Source organism: Thermobia domestica, chromosome 14 (assembly GCF_964235325.1).
Source record: "Thermobia domestica chromosome 14, izTheDome1.hap1.1, whole genome shotgun sequence".
Taxonomy (NCBI): domain Eukaryota; kingdom Metazoa; phylum Arthropoda; class Insecta; order Zygentoma; family Lepismatidae; genus Thermobia; species Thermobia domestica.
This window is the reverse complement of record NC_137467.1, coordinates 97955975-97978591: the sequence shown is the minus strand read 5'-3', so window position 1 is coordinate 97978591 and position 22617 is coordinate 97955975.

The following is a 22617-nucleotide window of genomic DNA, read 5'->3' as shown; positions in this document are numbered from 1 at the left end:
AAAGCGCGTGCAGTATGGGTTTCTCATTTTCTTACGCATAAACATAAGATGGGGAGGAATGATTGTATTGCAAAGTTGCTATGAGTTTCTATTCCGAAGATAGTCCAAAACGACTGCAAAAAATCGAATGATAGAAGAGATCTAAGTTCTTGAACATCCACTTTACAATTCCTAGCTTACCATGTTAATTTTGGTTGTTTCCCCAGATGAAGTCTTTATCGCTGGAAAGATTTTTGAGAGGTTGAAAAACCTTGCTCAAGCCTTTACTGACAATACCTCAATCGTAGTACTGTGCTACCTTTGATAAATAGTTAAAGTACCTCCTAAAATGTGTGGAGGTATTGGGAAATTCTTCTAAGGATTTTAAGGGTAAATATTTCAATAAAATTATACAAATATTGAAAGGTCATTTTCAAAAATTTCTGAAGACCCTCATATTAATTACACCTTTATAACCGTCACCAGGTTATAGAAGTAATTTTTGTGGACGCTCTGCATATTTGGAAGGGACAGAAATCATTTATCAATTTATACTTTGTTTTTGCGACGCAAATAATTTCTTTCTTCGGTGGGAACCGTTTTCTTTCCACGCAATAGGAGAAAGCAGTCTTTTATCGTTCACTCATATATATATTTGAAACGTTGTTTTGTGGTGAGAACATTTTAGTGAGCGACAATTAACTTATTCATTTTCTGAACTACATAAATGATAGACGTACTTTTCTTAACCTGAGTTCGCGGTGTTTCTTCCTTACTCATTAATAAGCAAAGACTACATTCTATAGTTATTTAGAATTAAATTAAGTGCATTCTTTAATCATTTATGGAGATATTGCAAACCAGCTGCAAGTCCACCAGAGCGGCGACAACTATATTGCTCTGCCAGTTCGTTATCTAAACGTTCTCACAACCAAGTTATCGCAATGATTTCTGTATCGTGGCTAGTGAACTGTAAATTAACGTCAATTCTTTTAACACTCGATTTGCATATACATACAGATGATTTAATCTGATTGCATTTTAAAATGAACTGCCAACATTGACCAGTCGGTCCATGCAGCTCGTACCTCGAACCTCTCAGCTCGGGGAGTTTTACTCCGTATCTTCAAGCAACCACCACGGTCGTTGGATTTGGTACACCATTATGTAAATGGGTACACGCCAATTAGCCGGTGAAGGATTCATATGACGGCTAGCCACAATTACTGAAGTTCCGGGTTCACAAACCCAGTGCTTATCAGTTGTAAACACGCTTTCCAATTCTATTTAGTGCCTGTCTGCACTTATTCGTTGGAGATTGACGTCAAACTTTGAGTATTTTTGGAGCAGTTACACAACTACTTCATGGGGTTACCCAGTGTTACCCTACAGTGCTAATCCCCCTTGTGCGGTCGTGGTGTGAAAAAAGTGTCTATAGTGAAACCTCAATTATTATCTTTGTTATGTATATATACGTAATTCAAAGGGCTATAATATAATAAACGTGAAATATAACATAGTAATGTGAAGTGTAATTCTGTCGTGCAAGTATTTAAGCGTTCATTGTTGAGTGTTGTGATTGTTTCTCTCCTACATTATTTTTTAAATAGTGTTTTAATATATTAGCATAGTGTCACTGTATTTAATGTGTTTTTGTTACATGTATGAATAATGTTTGTGTGTGCCATCGTCTGAGTGACCGTATGAACGTCCGTGAGGATTTCGAGACGAGACATCCAAACCTCTCGGTGCCTAATGCTCATCTTATTATTGAGACCAAAGGGCGATCCGAAAAAAAATCTGTAATCCCTTTTTGGAAATGTTCTTTGGTGTCTTAACCAGGTAAGTTCAGGTCTCCTGAAAATACGCCTCCTGGTGGGACAGAAGGGAGTCAGATCCGGAAAGCGATTACACCTTTTATATATATATTTAAAAGTTTCTTACTAATTTATACTAAACTGAATGATATATTAATAATTTCATTCCTGTTGATACCCTTGTTACAAACCACAATAGTGATCATTCGATAAGAGGTGGCAGTATTCTACTTCTGTGCACTGCTTCTTCTGAATTCTGGGCATTTCGTACATGATGATATTACTACTAGGGAGCTTTAGGAGTTGTCAGTTCGATGATTTTACGAGTTCTACATGTCGATAGTTTTTGGATTTAGTTCAACACAGTTTTTGGGATCATTTGTAACTAAATGTTTTGTAACTCCACAGTTTGATGCTTCCCTTCTCAGTGTAATACCCGAGAGAAGAAGGAGCAGCTAAGAAAGAGTTCAAAAAGAGCCAACACTGGCTGTGGTAATAAGCAAACAGAAACGGCTGCATAGTCCAAGGCTGTGTAATTGATAGTTAGCTCGTAGTGAGTTAAGTTTTAAGTTAACAGTGTCGACTTCTTGATTTACGTTACACGGGATTGCTCAGTTGAAACATAACTATGATTACATAAACAAATCGTAATTTTGTTTCTTCTTCTGCTGAAGAATACATTACCTCAGCATATGTGAGTAGAAACGATGGAAAATCAATTTTCGTGACCTACGGTTTAGCTTGAGATGTCTTCTTCTTCTTTTTCCTTCTTTCTGTTTCTTTTTTCAAATTTCTATTTCACCTTTTCTTTCTTAATAAAGATGTTTGTACCTTATGTCTAGAGTAACTAGCTGAAATGCAGCCTTTTGCACAGGGAAAATAGATTATGAAAAAAATGTGAACACCTTTCTCCGATTCTGGGTACGCATTTCAATTAAATTATAAAAATAAAAACTTCTAAGATAATGTATTTTTGTGATAATTTTTTTCCTCTATTCCGTTAGGATGCACGATTTAAGAAAAATGATATGATAAAAACCAGCTTGAGGTGGGTTCTATGTTCCAAAATTCATTTCAAACGATTTAGCAATTTTCCTTAGATGTGATCACAAACAACCAATAAATTCAATTTCAATATGGCGAAAAGAATTACACAAATTCTTCCCTTCCCTTAAAAGCGGAATTTTCGAAAACTCCAGAACATCTATCCATCCATTATTCCATTCGACTACTTTTGGATTTAAATGCTACCTGGACTGTCGCCAGTCAGCTTAGCGACCTCGAAAGCCATGTATTCGACATTTATCTCGGTCGTTTTGGACCTTTCATTTTTAAACCTTTCTCTCTCTCTCTCCCATTCATGCCCATGGGGACTGAATTTGGACTTAAATAGATCGGGAAGTTATTATTTATCTCAGCGACCACAAAAGCTTTGTATTCGACAGCAACATACGTAGTTTTCAATTGATTTTACATGTAATTTCTAGGAGCTGTCTTGCCCCATGGTGTTCTTTTCAGATTGTAAGTCGTATATGTACCAGGATTGATTGAAATTTCTTCATGAGTTCCAGAGTTTTGTTGGACCATGCACAAATGCTCACATTCATCCTTTTCTGGGTATAGAATAAATTAAATTGCAAGAAATAAAAACCTACTTTTTCTGAAATTATTTGACAGGGTATCAAGAAATTCACACTTTTCTTATTAGAAACGTGTATTTGAGAGGACCTTACAAATAAACTTAATACTTATTCCGGTTACTTTCGTAATTTACAGAGCGAAGTACTCAAGTGAAAGAGCGTTGGCTTCCCTTTCGGGACGTCGTGGGTTCAATTCCTGCTGCCGACCATCCTGATAGGAATTTTCCTCAATCCTACCAGGCAAATGCTGGGATGGTACCTACCAAACAGGCCCTGCCCTATACCTTCCCAAATCCTTTCCATTGTTACTGTTGTTGTTAGATATCCAGTAGGAAATGGCCTCTGACCTGTATTTGGTGATTGTTAAATAAATTTGTGCCTGCCAGGATTTTATTTATTTATTTTTAGCGTCGTTGACTTGTACTCAGGAAAGTATGAATTCAATGTTTAGCTTTTGTTTTGTTGATATGTTATAGACGAAAATAGATGTAGAATGATTATGTCCGAAACTGTGCTTGACATTATAATTGTCACAGTACAAATAAGCTGTATGTATCTGCTATCGCATTATATGCAGATGTTGACAGATACCGTGGAATCGGATACGTATGAGAAAATAAGAATGGAGTATTTTATATCAACAAAGATAAGTTCTTATTCTTAAGGCATTCGATCGTCTTTTACAATGGAGAAAATGACGCGTGAACGTATGTAGTTGCACTTTATACCAAACATTGGATTTCCGGACATATACTCTAGTACACTTCTGATCACAAAAACCTAGATTGCCTTCCAAGGTCTAGTTGAACCGAGATCCTTATATCCCTCGGATTTCCTTACAACGGAAAATTAATTTTTCTAAATTCAGTTATAGAAAAACATGCGTATTCTTTAATAGAAAATTAGAAGTAGATCATTTGGACGTTGCCTTCAAGTAAATATTCAAATGGTATGTAAATACAATAATAAACTATGATTTAAAAAGATAAAAGTCAAAAAGTGGCAAACTACATGATAGAGATTAAAGTCTGCGGAAGGTCGTTGTTAAATAAATAAGGTACATTGTCAACAGAACAGTAACAGCATGTAATATTTCTGACTACATTACATAGCCGCCCTTACAAATATATAAAATATGAATCTTGAAGCTGTCTCAAGATCCAAAAAGAGGAAATTTCCCCATTTTTCTAAACACGCCCGAATCATTTTTAGGACCCAATAAAAACATGTCCGGATCAAGGAAGACGTCTGATAACCCTATTTATCTTCCATATCAACTTTAAAGATGGGGATGGGTAATTCTCGGATTATCTTGAAACCACAATATTGAGGAAAAATATGGTAAATTCGTTTTCGCGAGACGAAAATATATTAATGTAAATGCGTTTAAGAACAATCAGAATAGTTCCAAGCTTCTAGTCATAAGTTGGCGAAAAAGAAGGTTGTGTTAGGTGGTAGTGCACCCAACAAGAAATCTCAGTACTGATCATTGTTGGTATGTTTATAATATGACACTGATATACACACTGATATACACCTTTATCACTATTACTTTGTTTTAATATGTTGTACGCATTACTGGCGGTAGGAAAGAGAGAGAGGGGTGAAGAAGATTACAATTAAGGAACGATATCAAAACAGAAAAATGGTACGTGAAGATGAAGAGGTTAGCAGAAGACCGTGGAGCATGGAAACTTCTCAGCTGTGGCAACTGGCTTGCCAATTATGGCAGAATACCGATCATAAAGATGATACGTATTACTTGTTTGTTTAAACAAATCTTGTATCTATTACCTACAAGTTGTGACTAATTTAATCTATAGAACTAACAAACATTTCCCTTCATATAATTATTTGTGCATTCTATGGCATTTTATTACTTATTTATTAACGGTTCGTTTTAGTAACTTTTCATATTTTTCAATTAATTTTTATGTGCATAAAGATTTTCTATTGAATTTTGCATGATATTTCACAACTTTACAATTCTTGTTGCACAGTAGTAAACGTTATCATTTTTAATTTTCATTTTAATCAATTATTGTAGTTTTGAAATTAATATTTCCCTCTATTATTTTTTCCCTGGCATTAATGTTACATTTGATCAACTGTTTTTTCATACTCCTAGTTTCTAATTTTAATCTGTAATATTTTCAAAGCTCTGCGACTGTAGTTTTTGAAAGATACTATTAAACAGTAAAGTAAATAAATAAATGTGATGTGTATTGAAATTTGACTTATTCTAGGTCGCCACTTCGTAGTAGCGGTATAATTTGGAACTACCTAACTACTTCCAAAATATATTTAAAAAAAAATTCCTTGTATTTAACTTTATTAACGCAATCTGACAATGTAATAAAAACAAAACAATACCAGATTCTTCCAAATTCCTACTGATCAATCCTATGGCCATTAAATACTAACTATGTTTTTTTATATACAAACTATAGAATTAATTTATGACTTCTAATGAATTTTCTTTCCAACTTTTATTTCATAATTTACATATGAGTTAAAAAAATAATATGTTTGATAAAATAGTTCTACATTTGCTGATAGATGTCCTCTTCGATCAACATAATATGTTGTTTCATACATTTTGTTTCCTGTTATTAATATTAAACATTCAGCATGCATGTGTTCGCAAATACAAATTTACAGATCTCAATTTCCAAATGAGAGAATAAAAAACATGCTGTGAATATTCTAGTAATTCATACAACATTACACAAATGCGTAACTAATTGTATTACTGGTATTATATTAAGTATTTTCTACACAGTCATTATTAGTACAAATTTATTTTAACCAATTTACATCGTGCAGGTCTTTCTACATGCATCGATAAATAAATACTACACAAATCTTTCAGTTCGTTGTACATGCATGACAGAAAAATATTACTAAAATAAGACCTGAAAGATAATGTAATCTAACCTGTGGTCGGAATTTCTACATTTTCTGTACTATATTGAACAAACATGAACGATCGCACTTTGATTTCAAAGTATCATGAGATTAAATATGCAATCCATTTACAAGACTTAATTAAAGAAAAAATAGAATAGATTTAGTATTGAGCAGGTTCAGATTTACTATATTTCAACCCAGAAAATAATTTTGATAATACATGATATTCTACAATGGCCACGAGGTGTTTATTTAAGTAAATTAATTTTTATACGTTAGTCAACATTTCTGAACTTTTATATTTTGTTGTAGAATTTTTAAATTTTGTGTAGTGAATATAGGTATCGAGGGAGGTGAGTTGAAGCTTCTTAAGCACTGATCATATTGAAGGCCATGTCGGGACAAGATATCCAAAAGCAGAACATCTGGCCACCCTCTTAAGATTCCGTTGTACTTGTATAAAATTTAAGAAAAGAAAATAACAAGCGACAATTCATATAATCCTACTTTAACAGTATGAACATTCAATCAGCCTTCCATTGTGAGTACCGCTACTATTTCGGCTTCAGGAATTGCAAATTATTTAAAAACCTGTATCATAATACAAGTTGCAATAGTGTTTATTACTACTTCGATAATATAAGTACAATGCTAAGTTCTCCTACTTCCGGTGTGATAAGTTACGTGTTTTATTGTTGGATGAAGTGCAAGGTTCACATTTCATTGAGCTAGTGTAATAAAAACTGCAGATTATTATCTCATATGTACCTGAACTTTGAACAAACAAAAATGAAAAACTGAATTATTTCACTTAATGATAATTTATCTTTATATTTATATATTTATGTGTAGGATAATTATGGCTGCTTAAATGGGACTACAGAGAGAAAGATAGGGACCGGGAAAAGGTGTGGAGTATTATAGGTTTAGAAAGACGTTAGGCTGCATGATTTCCCAGTCGACTGACGTTTAGTTTATTGACCTAATAATTTTCAACTCTCTGCATTCTTCTCTCTGTCTCAGACCGCTTATACATATATGTCTGTGCTCTTTGTGGTGCTTGTGCTACAAGAAAAGGCTGGAGGCAAGAGTAGGGGGTGATAGCAGAACAAAAACGACGCTCAATAAGGAAATACGTGAATTGGGCTGATCTGCTTCCTTGGTTCCGACAAGTACTTTGCAGAAGTACAAGGCGCACGTAAGTCCCATTTGGACGACAAATATCGTGGAGGTGAGTCGTGCTGGGAGTTGAGCTAAGGAACCACTGCGGCGAACTGGAACTTACGTGGTTGGCTGCATGAAGAATTTAGCATCTCAACACCTCGTCCCCTGAGAAACGTATTTCCTTCTCGGAGAACAAAGGAACGTGACGTACTGCATAAACATTTGGTTTGTACGATTGCAGCCTCATTTTCTTTATTGTTAATGAACAAGGCGTAATTTCTAGAGGAGGAGCACACGTTAACTTTTGTATCACGATCATTTCCTCAAATTGAAAGATACATATTGTTGAACTTTTGTTAATCAAACACAAGTAGCAGAAGCAAAAGTATGTGTCTATCATTCTTAGTAATACAGTATATATTTTATATGTAGATAACTAGATAGTTATAGCTATAGGTATAGATAGATCGGCAGAAATTTTTTTTTATTTTTTATTTGAAGGATAATGTATTTCTTGCAGCATTTGGGCGTTAACCTAGATTAGCAAAAATAAATTGTCTGTCTACCAATAGCGACACTTATTTTACAAGTAGTATTTGCGTAACAATTAGATGCATGTAGAGGTAACCGTAAGGGGAATGCGGGTGAATGCTGAAAAAAATAGGTAGAATGTCTTAGGTAATAGCATTTTTTTTTCATACACAATCCATAAACAAATAAACAGTATGCTCCACGAGAATGAAAAGTGTCAATTACTATTGACAACGAATGATATATTTTAGCACCACAAAAATTCGTTTTCATGATTTTCTGAAATGTATATGAAAATTTACCACCAAGAATGTAACTTTTTCAGCTTGGTGTGACCTATCGACTGACATATGGTTCAGCTTTGGACAATAATTTGGCTAAACTGAAATGAACGTTTAAGAGTTAATCATAATTTAGGACTATATCTCACTAATCACACTATGCACTGTTTGTCGTCTTATTAATGCCATAATGTAGAGCTTAATTCAAGATCACTTCTATCTAAATAGGTTGCGTGGTTCTCGAACGGCGTCAACTTTTAAATAACTAATTCTATGGCCAATGGAACCCGAAGGTTCAATGCCGCATTCTCAAAAGCTCTTCATTGATTTCTGTCCTTAGCCAACTGAATTCAGTTTCTACCGTACTTTGAATTATTATTTTTGCGAGATCCATCTTAATATTATCCTCCATCTGCGTCTAAGTCTTCCTAACAATCATTTTGCAAGTGGATTTCCAATTCAAATTTTCAAATCCCTACTTTCTTCCATTCTGGCTACATGATCTGCCCACCTGAGCCTTCTAGACTTCATTACCCTAACAATATTTGGTAAACGGTACAAATTATGCAGTTAGTCATTATGAAGTTTTTGCCATTTCCTCATCTCATTCATATGGGTCCGAATATTCGCCTCAATATTTTATTTTCAAATGTTTTCTCATTCTGCGTTTTTCCCTTAGAGTAAGCGACCATGTTTGGAAACAACATAGTACAACTGATATGATTATCGTTCTACGTATTTTAAGCTTCAAATTCCTCGACAGAATTCACAAAAACAAAACATTTTTAATTGAATAGTTATAGGAATTCCCTGCTTTCAGTTGTCATTTTATTTCTTCGTCGATGTGGTTTTGCTCTGTTAATATTGATCCTACATATTTGAAAATATTCAATTTGTCGAGAGTATTATTTGATGTTTTGTCATATCAACAATTCACAGTACAATGATTCCGGCGAATGTCCATATTTAGTTTTCTTTGCATGTACTTCCAAACCCATGTCCTGCAAGCATTTATTAAAACCTCTGCATTCCTTTCTATTGTTCTATCATTCTCTATCAGATTTATATCATCATCAACATACGCCATAACCTGGTGAATACCTTTAGCTCTAAGCTCTGTTTTCTACCTTTGGTTTTTCTTATAATATACTCCAAAACAAAGTTGAATAATAATGGCGACAACGCATCTCCCTCTTTCAGTTTATCCTTAATGTGAAAACTCGTGGACAAGTAAAGGCTTTATCGTTTAATATAAATACACACACAAAATACTTCAAAAGTAAATACATACTGTCTGAAGGGTACATACAAATTACAACAAAGCACACATTGTGATCTACACAAACGATATACGTATGTATGTTAAACACACAACTTAAACATGTCTGGCTAGTTGGCGAACGTTCTTTCTGAAACCTCCCATAAAGGACCGGACAGTGGCGTCAGTAAAGGTCCTGTCAACTCTGTTCCAGTCGGAAAGAAACTGCACCTCTGAAGTAGTAGGACGAACACTTTTCTGCTTTGGCTTTCATTGAAGTAAAGAATCGTTGTATGGGACGCAGCTCTGGGCAATTTGGTGGATTCATTTCTCTGTCCACAACATTGACATCATGGTCCCGACACCATTGCATTGCTAATGTTCCATAATGACACGTCGCCAAGTCAGGCCAAATAATGTTTTAACACTATGTTTACATAGTATTGGTAGAAGTCGCTTATTTAGGCACTCTTGACACACAGATCACCTGTCATTGAACGATTTGTAAAAAATGCACGTGATTTCATTCCACATTTGCATATTGCTTGCCAGACCAGAACCTTTCTAGCAAATTTTGCAGTTGCAATAGATTTGTACAGTGGGCACAGAAATTCTTGATGTACAAAGTCCGCGAGATAGGCAACCCAACTAACGCCTGCTCCAAGATTAATTACGCCTGGTAGAGTAGCTAGAACAGCAGCATGAAGTTGCTCCCAACTGTTAAAAGAACAAATCGTAAAGTGTGCTTTTGTGCAGGAGTGAGGAGAAACTTTGGCTGACGAAATGACAAAAGAGAGTCTTTGGATACTTGTACTCACAGTAAACAGCACAGTACCAGAAAAAATATACGGACACCAGATGCGCCGATGAGTAGATAACAGTCAGGGGGCTTAAATAATGTCATAATTAACTCAAATGAGTGATTATAAACAAGTTAACTTATTTCAAATGGCTATACATATATGCGTATCAAATAATATACGGATAGATTATGCGGTATATGTAGTACGATATTTTTTAAGTAAACACAAAGCCTTGAGCTGAATTTTGAAACTATTAACAATAGTGCTACCAGCAAATCAATTAAAATATGGATCGATCATTTGGGGAAGAGCCCAGCCTCCAATGAAAATTTTGGGGGTCTAACAGGGCCTGAGCTTTTTGGTTCCGGCCCCACTGATTGATACGTAACACTACTTCGAAAGAAGAACTTGTCCGATTTCATTATTCGTTAAATGACTTGAAAATGCTAAATATTGGCACGCAGCAATTTATATGTAAATATTAAAAATGGAAAATTCGATAACCCTCAAACGAGTTGGAGAACTTATCCGTACTAAGCGTATTTCCCCTTAGGTTGCAAATATAACTGAAGTTTCCTGATTTATATAATATTTGTGAAAATTTACACATTGAAACACGAGGAGAAAAGGGGAGAATATAGTGTCAATTACAACAATTTAGAAATGCACGAAATTAACGGATAATATCAGATATAGAACCATTAACAGAATTAACTCTGTAATTCGTTTTCTCCATTCCTTTTTCTTCCTTTATTTTCAAGATTATATCATCACTGAATTTCTCCACTGGAGATTATCTTCGTTTAGCAGCATCCAATAGGAGCTTAGCTTGTAAATGAAACAATTTAGAAAGAGGAAAGGGAGCCGGCGGGAATCGAACCCGGGCCAATTGGCAAATCACAACGCTAACCATTACTCTGGCTGGCCTAAATAAAGAGTATTTTCTGTTCGCTCAAAACAGTAGCTTGTTTATAGTAAAATTGATTGTCAAAACACAGGAATATGGAATATGTCGAGTCCCAACATTCACTCACTATGGGAAGGTAAATGGAAATAGTCAATATTACAGGAAAAATAGAATCAAGTGGAATTTTGCCTGTGCAGATACTTTTATTTTAACATAGAGAATGAAACTAATCAACATTTGAGCTTATCGGGTTGACAATGTTGCCAACCTGGTACAAAGTGTTATGTTTTCACCTCCATACTTTAGCCTATGATTGCTGACATCAAAACAGTCCTAAATATGGGGCACTGTCTTCCGAAGGTTATTAGTGACATAAATGAAAGCTGCGTCAAAATCATCATCATCACCACCCGGCGGCAGTTCACGTGGTTCTGTTTTTACGTTAATCAAACATCCACGTCTCATATAGTCTTGCTGCTGAAAGGGACGTTAAACTCCAAATCAACTCAACTCATTAAGAACATAGTTCTGAGTTAAATATCAACTTGAAACCATATGTCCAAAATAAATATTATTCATGCTCCTGGTATATATATATATATATATATATATATATATATATATATATATTGTTAACTTCCCTGGTTCAGTGTCTATATTTTGAGGATGAAATTGAACGCAGGAAAGTCACCTTCCGTTCACCATCTAGAATGAACGGGAATATTGAAGTAAACATAAACTATGCGAGAGGTAATAACTTGCACGAAATAATAACTCAAATTTAACCATTAATTTGATCATGTATTTTCAATTCGTGTGTAAATTCTTGTGTATTGTGTTGGATGTTAATATCGAGTATTTCATTCCTGCCAAATCGAATACGGCATTTCTAAACATTGAATCGCTGATAACAGATTTAGAAAGTAACGCATACCTCATACGTTCCTTATAGTCCTTGGAATGATGATCGGCTCCTCTACAACAATCCCTGATGATTGATGTGATAAATGGACTTAAGTCTCCTGGGTGTCGTGGGTGAATTTCACGAACAACGAGTCGAACTCATTTACGTATTCACAGTAACGACGATAGAATATAAATTCACCGAGTTCAATGTAAACTAATCGTTCTTATACGGTCTTCTCGGTAAATGTAAATGTATAAGTTATATACTGCATAACATTCTGCATAGCATATCTTAGCATACAACTGAACGACTCCGCGCTCCGAAGTTTCTCCGCCTCTGAATTCTCTGAATCACTCTCTGTCTGAATCTCTTGAATCTCTCTCAATCTACCCCCTCGAGACCTTCCATCCTTGGGTTTTGTGGACTTCCTCAAATCTGGAATCTGCCTTCTCACCATGACGTCAGAAGCGTTTTCTCTTTCTGCTCCATGAAACTTCTCAGTTTCCTCATCAACACCGCCTCCTTTATCTAGCTGACATAGGCATATGACATCTAACGTACTCGTAAATATTTAATTTCATTTCATTGAAAAATTTAGAATAATTCATAATTTGCATCTTTATAAAGCAACTTGAACAATTATATAGATGTATAACGCTTAAAATTGGAATAAATCGTAATTTCAGTAATCTGCAATATCTTAGGTTTCTCATTTATTTACATCAAATGTTTAGATATTTTAAAGTATAAAATATAGCAAGAAACATGGAATGAAATCTTTAGTTTTACGTCCCACAGTTATGCCGGTTAGTCTAAAGGAGACGGTGATAATGAGAAGTGAACGAAATGGAGGAATGAGCTAATCCACGAGTACGGTGTTTGTCCACAACAAAGTCGATATTAGCTGCTATATAAGACACAATTATCTATACATTTAGTGTGGGAGGCCCTGGTTCGATTCCGGCGGGATCTCATGTGGTTCGGATTCTATGTTAATCAGTAGGTAACGTCTCATATAACCTCCTGCTGAAAACGACGCTAAACTCAAATTTAACTCAACTAAACAATTTTCTATACATTGACTTTATCGTTATCATAAGAGCAAGTTTATGAAAATGAAATGTATAATAGTGGTTGTATGTAAAATAGAGTTTGCGTAATGTTGTAATGCCCAATTAAGGTTGCAATAGTGGACAGTTCAAACTGTCAATCCCATCATTCTAATTATTTCACTTCAATGTTCATGATTCTAAGTTGTGCCCGAAATGCATTGATATACCAGCAAAAGTATGCAAATAGTCACTGCTCAGACAGCGAAGTCATGGACTACTAACGAAGTCATGGACTCCATGTACGAATCTCGGTGCGGTCATAATTGTTCATAGTCAGGATTCAATTGCTACGAAGCATATTTTTGCTTTGCTGAAGCATTTAAATCTCTTATATTTCTAGTAGTAGCATCTATTTCTATCAGTATGTGCAGTTTGTTGCTCCAACAGCTCATAAAAAGTATTTGCTAACAGCCAGAATTCACTCCTTATTTCGATATATGTTGTTTGACTTAAAGTGAGCACTACACAACTGTGTAGTATTCTGTTCCAATTTCCTTCAGGCAATTTTTACACGTTAACAGACAATATTGTACTGACCTTGTAAATGAATCTAGGCATAAGACAAAATCAAAGTGTTAACACAGTGTTCTGTGAGCATTAGCTCAGCAGAGGTTTCGATTTATGTTTACTTGCTTTGTTTCTGCTCTCTTTAGAAACGATAGCTATTTGTCGTATGGTGCCTTCCATTTCAACTCAGGCACAAAAATATAAAATTGTACCATCACCATCTCAGATATTGTTGAAACTTCTTTTATAGCAACTAGACATGTTTTTAAGAGACCCATATTTTTTTGTTTTGGCGAAAAAAATTTTCCCGCCAAGTAATGGGCCATCAAAGACGGGGAGTGCAATTTATGAATTGTAGAAGACATGGAAAATGGTCAACTTCGGAGCCTCACCACTCGGTTACGGAGACAGGTAGAGTTATAATTCTTGTTTTGGTATGTACAAAGGAATATAAATAAACTATATTTTATTATAGTTTGGTTTGCGCATGAGTGTCTTTTTGTACATAAATTAACAAATGAACGTCAATTTATCTGAAAAGTCGAAGTTTGCAAATTTTTTCGAGCACTTCCGGTTCGAATTTTAAAATTTTGTTTTCACAGTTGGTAAGACCTGGTTACCCGCTTTCCGAAAAAAAATGTATCGCTTCTGTGTGCAACCGTTTTGTCGCAAAAAATTCGAGAAATTGTATAATTTTCAAAAATCGCCATTTTTGGGCGCCATTTTCTCGAAAACACCATCTTTTAAAATTCTGAAATTTTGTAAGATGGTTCAACTTTACATGAATAATAAACACACCAAATACCATTCTCGACCAATGCTTCATGAATTAACTGCAGCCTTTTAAAGTTAGCGAAGTTTCGTTAACTTTGATGTCACAGTTAGCTTAACTTTTTTTATTATTATTTTGATCAAGAAGGCTCTCTGAAATAGTAAAATGAGCCTCCACCTACTCCTCCGTTTTCTTAAACCGAAATAATCTGAGGTGAAAATTGCGACTACGAAACATACAAATTTTAAGTTTACTTGAAATGGTCATCCAATAAATTCTGATGATCTACTAAAAGCCTGAACTATTACCTCAGTGATGATTTGGAATGCTCCAGACAAAGTTTCAGTTAAGTGCGATGTCATTAGTGATCGAAAAAGGACAAAGTTTAAAAAATCGAAACGATTTCTTTCGCGTTCCAAAAAAATTGACGGACTTTTTGAACAGAAGAGTCCCAACATAAGAATGGGTCACTCGGAATTTTGCAGTATTCGACTAAAGCGGGTCAGTCCGCAACCTGCGAGGGAAGTGTGTATGTGTGTGTGTGTGTATTGTACAAATTTAAAGTTAGCCGCTACTGCGTTGCTACAAATCAAAGGTGCAGCCTATATTGAAGCTGTCGTAAGTGACCTACTTCCTTTAGTACTATGATCCGTAGAAAATGACAACTGTCTTCTTCAAGAATGTAGTGAATGTCCTGGAGAGGAAGGAATAAGCGTAGAGTCTTTAATTATTGATCCTGATGAAAATGAAAGTGTTACGTATGTCATATGGGAAAACAATAATCTCGTTAAAAAAAACTGTCCCACTTTCTGTTTTCGTATCGTACATTGCTGGTTTAACTGTAAGAATTGTAATTCATGACTACATCAAGAAAATCCAAAGGGTATTGCTACCTGAAAGCAACGTATAAAATTTCAAGATACAAATTCTATTTTACTTCATGTGGACTTCGCTGAAAACTGGACTGTTATTCTGCAAAGTGAAATTCAGAGTTATCACCGGAATATGAAACAACTGACAGTTTTGGTGTAATAAACGACGATAAGACACACGATTCGGCTCATGTACTCATAGCCATAGACAAGATTCTAAAAATACTCGAAGAAAAGCGAAAATACATTTTATAGAAAAAGGTTTGAATACGAGAAAATAAGTGTCTACAATTTCCCAAACCGTATCAGTGATTTCTGATAGTGCTGCATCCCACTTTAAAAATCGCTTTCAGATGTTCGAGATGAAGACGGCTCTGATAAAGCAGTGGTTTTTGCAGTGAAACCGGCCATGCAAGGGTTTCTGCGACGGTATTGGGGGGCGGGAAGTGTAAAGAATGTGGCAACGCGGCATAACCTTAGGCAAATACAGATACACAGTATTAAAACTGCAGAAGAAAAAACTGAAATGAAATCTTTAAGTTTTACGTCCGACGATTATGCCAGTTAGGCTAAAGGAGACAGTGATTATGAAAAATGAATGAAATGGTGGAATGCAGAAAGTGGGAGGAAACGGGATAACCCCGAGGAAACCCACGAGCACGGTGTTTGTTCACCACAGAGCCCACACGGCGCGATCTCGGATCGAACCACTGACCCGGAGCGCGAACTCGGAGCTCTACCACTTTTTTTTTTAAATACTTTATTGTACTCTTATTAGCCAATTACATCAGAAAAGGTTAACAAACAAAATTGTACTGTGAGCAGCCAATTATACCAATAAAAAAAAGTACAGTAGACACATCAATAAATTGCTGCTAGAAAATTAGCAAACTTTTGTACGAATTGAAAGTGTTAGGAATTGCATACGGAACAACAGTTGGTTGACATACAAAGGCACATTACTATTAAAATCATTACATAAAAGAATATCGATAGTTTGGGACGTGATCCATAAAATTGCGTTATGTTTAGTGCTGGGATAAAATTGATAATCCGGAAGCAGCATGAATGGCGTACAGTGAATATTAGAAGGTGTTGTTCTGCAGATACGGGCAATGATTTTTTGATAATGAAACCCTATAGCTGTGTTTCGTGAACAACTTTCGAGCCGGTGTTGGAGAGTATCGAGAACATAACAAGTACCACAGAAAGAAATATTACAGATACCCAATTCATAAAGTCTCCCGTTAGTAGGATATATATTATGAACAACACTGTACCAAAAAGATTGCATGGCAGGAGACAATACCGGAGTATGAATGTTTTCCCAGATTTTCTCCCAGTTTGTCATTGGGTAATGTTCTACAATACGGGGAACCGACATTGTGGTGGCATGATAACGATTATATAATTGTCTAACAGAAAGATCTTCAAGGTGACTCCGTGCGATAAGCGAGTAACTAATATCAAGAAATACGTCCTTGAGGTATGGCACAAGGGAAATCCAAGGTTGTATATGCAGGGGAGCTTGTAACTCAATATGAGGTAGTGGTACACATAACGCCTTGCTGGAAAAGGACTCTGAAGAGGAACATAATGTTTGGCAGACGCGATGTATCAGCAGCGAGTAGCTCTGAAGTTTAATCTCTTTAAGGCCAAGGCCACCATCACGTTTTGATAAACACGCAGTCTCGTGACTTACCCGTAGGCAGTGATTATGCTACAGCAGTTGCCCTGAGTGTTTTCGTAGGATACTTAGGTATTTCTTCGGCAAGGAAAATAATTGAGTCAGAAACCAAAGACGACTAAAAATAAAAACATTTAAAAGGTACACTCTGCCTGCAAGACTTACCTGCCGGACTTTACTTTGGTGTATGAGTGCAACCAGAGTACAGGTTGTGGTATGAAAATTGTAGTCTATAGTATCTGCTATGCGACGTTGCTAAGTTACGCCTAAGATTTTGATGCGATCAGTAAAGGGGATCGTAGACATATACACGTGTTGGTCAGCCGTATTTATACACATCAGGCGTGACTTTTGTTTCTTGAGAATAGCACCTGAAATGCACTCATAGTTCGATATGAGAGTTTCAACACGTGACAGTTCCTGGGGACTGTTAATGAAACAATGTATATTGTCTATAAATGCTTGTAATTTTAAGGATGTTGCACCAATCTGTATACCTTGAATGTGTTGTTCCAGTGTTAAAAGAAAGGGAATAAGAACCAAGCTATATAGAATGAAAGACAGGGGGCAACCTTGTGCAATACCTCGACGTACATTGATAGGATATGTAAGTGCACCATTAACCTTTAATCTTACATATCGTTGAGTATAAAAAAATTTAATCAAATTAAGAAAACTGTCTCCGAAACCATAGTTTTCAAGTACCTTAAACATGTAATCATGTGACAATCTGTCAAATGCCTTATGAAAATCAAGAGCCAATAAAGCGACCTGCGGAGAACTTGTTTTCTGACACCAATGAATACCTTCTCGTATATTACTTAATGCTAAAAACATAGGTTTTGTATGTTTTAAGCCATACTGATCATTGTGTAAGACTTGATTTAAAAACGGTTCTAAACGAGAGGCAAGGCAACGAGATAAAATTTTCTGGTCATTATGTTTAGGTACAAGTACCATAATGCCTGCGGTAAAAGAAGAGATGCACGTGGGACTGAGTCGGATTTCGTTATACATTTCTGTGAGAAAAGGCGTAAGAATGCTGTGAAATTGGCGGTAAAATTCTAGTGTAAGATGATCGGGTCCCGGAGATTTATTTAACTTCCCCGCAAAAATAGCGTGCTTGACTTCTCTTTCTGTAAAGGGCGCATTGAATATGTTACGAGCCTCCGGGGTGAAAGTACCGGTCGGACGCTTGAAGCAAGGGTCAGAAGATTGGGTTGGAGCGGGGGAATATAGGTTCTGGTATGCATCGTACAAAGCTGGGATTACCTGATCATGCTCGTGAACTACACCGTTAGGAAAGGAGACCTTGGAAATAAGGTTTTGTTTACCTCTGCGCCTTTCACAGATAACTGTATGTAAAGAGGGAACTTCATGCTGAAGCATCGTTGTTTTGCCTCTCGTGAAAAAACCTTGATTTTTTTACGATGTAAAGTGAGTAGGAGTGCTTTAATTTCCTTAATACGAGGGAGTACGTCTACTCCTTGAGCAAGTTCTTTATAGTAGTCACATAATAAGTGATGGTAATAATTATATTGCTCTTTAAGAAGAGAAGATCTGTCTTTGCAGTGCTGTTTACAGATAGATCAAAGGACGGTTTAATGTGATGTAACCACCATGAAAACAAACTTTCCTTGTGAGATTTAAAGTGCATTAAATAGTCCCACCTATTGGTAATTAACAACTCTAGATCCTCGTCAGTTAAAATGCTGTTATTGAGTGACCAAACAAAGGATGACTTTAAGTACTTACGGATAGGTAGATCAATGGTACAAACCACAGCACAGTGATCAGAAAAGCATACCGGTTGAACGTTTATGGAGCGCACAAAATTAATTAAAGTGGTACTGATATAGATCCTATCCAAACGTGAGGATCCATTTCGTCGAAAAAAAGTGTGCCCTAGGGCGTTACCTTTATAATGACGCCATACGTCAACTAACTTAAAGTCTTGAATCAATTTACGTAATGTAGGAGAAGTATTGTAACCAAAACTTGAGTCTATAGGATCTAACACTGCGTTGTAGTCTCCTACACAAATCAAATCTCTGGCACCAGAATGTAACTCCGTGGGAACGTCAGTGAGATAGAAGGAGTTTCGCTCAGCACGTTTGTTATTCCCGGACGGCGAATATAAATTACAAAAGTGTAAGCTTTCATAATTGGCTGTGATAATACGACCTGACGGAAGTTTTGAAAAGGCGGTTAATGAGATATCTTTGCGATATATAATAGCTGTTCCAGAACCAGTTTCGGAAGGATTGACTTCCCACAAATGATTAAAAAGAAAGGAGAAATTGTCAATGTTGCATTCTTGAAGGAAAATTATATCCAGAGACGATGTGTTGATGTAATCGACTAGCGCTTTTTGCTTGGTGAGACTAGAAATGCCGTTGACATTAAGAGTGGCTATACGCGTGGCAAACATATTTAATGGCCACAGAAAAATAAAAAGACACCAAAAAAGCACGACACAAAGAAATGACACAATACACTTGAAAAAACAAAGACGGGGGTCAACACTCGCACACATTCTCGTTCTATACTGGAAGGTGATATGATCACTTGTCCGAAGAGGCAGCACTATCATTTGCCTTAGTACTTGCTTCACTATGATGGGGATCTACTCGTGACCTCGTGAAACCAGACACACAGTTGTTGTTTACAGGGGGAACACTCTTAGTTTTCTGAAGTTTGTTGGCTCTACCGGATGCATCACGAGGGGAAGACTGAGATCGTCCTTTGCGACGCCTCTTCTCGGGTAGAGAGGGAAACTGGGATGCTTCTGTAGATACTGAATCTCTATCAAGAGAATCACTCACTTCCTGGTGAGAGTCATCAATGCCCACTAACGGTGGAGTACTTACCGTGATTTCAGGGAGCGTATCCACCTCCGATGCGGAAGATGTTGAAACAGTAGTACTCTGTTGTGGAATATCCGAACTATTAGGCGCTATGGTAGTGGAACTGGATGAGTCACTCTGCGTTGTATTGGAAGCGAGGGTCTGCTGGGAGGCAATATCAGGAGAACTGATGTGAGATGCAGCTGTAGAACGTGGGGGAACATCAAGCGGACAAGTGGATTCAGTTTCATTAAGTACCTTAACGAAAGTATTTGTAGAAGTTGCAGTTGGAGGTGGAAGGTTCTCCTGTAAAGTTGGAGGACGTTTCTCACTTAAGACAGGAAAACTAGTAAACGAATGAACGTCTGGTAGAGTATCCACTTTATTCAAATTGCCTGGCATGGGCGGAGCTCTTGATGGTGAGACACTGGATACTGAAGCTGGTGCGGTTGGAGGAATACGGCGCTTTGTACATTCCATCAGAAAATGATTTGTGTGAGTCACGAATGGCACAGGTTTTAACTTGACCTCCATACATTAACCACAAACGTAAACCACGGATAGTCACATAAGAAGGTATGGGGCGCTTAATGCTCATACGTATTATCTTTCTCCCAGTCCTTACTTCATAGATGTGTCCAGTAGAATACATTTCGTCTGCAATTGACTTAATTTCACCGTACTGAGAAAGAACACGAGAAATATGATGATCTTCCAACTCGGTGGGTACCAAATGCACAGTCATAATATTGGAACTGGCAGTAAAATGTTATAAGTACCAAGGTCATCTGAATAACTAACCTTTCCATTCGCTCGAAACAGAATTTGTTCACAAAGCACTTGCGAGATTAACTTAACATATAACTGTTTGCGACTATAATCAAACTCAATACTGACAACTTGATCAGGAAGCAGATGAAAAGTATTGCGGATCCATTCATGCAAGACTAATGTGTTAGGCTTGTTCACAACATCTTGAAATGACAAACGTAAAGTGTTCACTCGGATAACAGACATAATGCACTTAGTAGGTAAACCTGTACTTCACACTAGACAATATGATGAAAGGAGTAAATAGAATCCGAACTACTTGGTAGTAGAAAATACTCCACTTGACAATGCAGGTTGAGTTGAAGCAAGTTAACACACTCACTATTCCACTCGAACACCTACCGGAGCAACGAGGTGAACGGCACGGCGTCTGCCGAGCAACTGCTCCACTGAGCCACCGCGCCCCCACTTAAACGGCAGAAGAATTCGAGACTATAGTGCAAGTACAAACTCCGGGTATTACTCTTGTTTTGTCGCCTGGAACTGAATTCGACGACTTCCGGAAGAAAAAAGGGAAAGTATGCGACCGGTAACTGGTATTCAACGAAGTCATCTTTGGCTTTCGGAAAATGGCGAAGTTTTTATGGGAGTAACGGGTCACCATGAACTAACTTCATGCTTCCTCCAAAATCGAACTTCTGCAATTCAAAGTGTAGATTTAAGAAATCTGTATAAATGAACTTTTGTCACATACATATATGTATGATAACCAGTGGTGCGTAGCAGAAATATTATGAAGAAATCATGAATTACGTGAAGTTGAAGTGCTGTTTATGCTACCACATGGACCTTCAGCATTTGTGACTATCGACAATGTGCTACACATGGGCGGATCCAGGACGGACTTCTGGAGGAGGGTGTAATACTGCTACTTAGAGCTAGTTTTAAGAGCTCCAAACTCTGAGATCGGTTTTATTTATATATAAAATAAAAAAGTTTCTTACCCCTAGATCCACTCCTAAACTATTTGAGTGAGCCAACACCTATTATAGCACCTGCACGGTTACATGCTATTAGCGAAGAAGACACCAACCAAGCAAATGATTGGTCCATGTACAAAATAAAAAACATCAGTGAAATTTTGTTTCCGAAGACCATTTTAAGTAAATGAACCTGAAATTTGTGCGTTTCGTAATCGTAATGTTCACCTCAGATTATTTCGCTTTAAGAAAACGGAGGAGCAGGGGGAGGCTCATTTTACTATTTCAGAGAGCCTTCTTAATCAAAATAATAATAATAAAAAAAACAGTCAAGAAAACCTTTTATTCTTCATTTAATGAATGTGAACCACAAACATAATCAAACCATTGCACTTTTATTGTTCCCAGTGTTGCTAACTGTGATATCAAAGTTAACGAAACTTGCTAACATTAAAAGGCTGCAGTTAATTCATGAAGCATTGGTCGAGAATGGTATTTGGTGTGGTTATTACGCATGTAAGGTTGAACCATCTGACAAAATTTTAGAATTTTAAAAGATGGTGTTTTCGAGAAAATGGCGCCCAAAAATGACGATTTTTGAAAATTTTACGATTTCTCGAATTGTTTGCGACAAAACGGTTGCACACAGAAGCGATACAATATTTTTTCGGAAAGTGGGTAACCAGGTCTTACCAACTGTGAAAACAAAATTTTAAAATTCGAACCGGAAGTGCTCGAAAAATTTGCAAACTTCGACTTTTCAGATAAATTGACGTTCATTTGTTAATTTATGTACAAAAAGATACGCATGCGCAAACCAAACTATAATAAAATATAGTTTATTTATATTCCTTTGTACATACCAAAACAAGA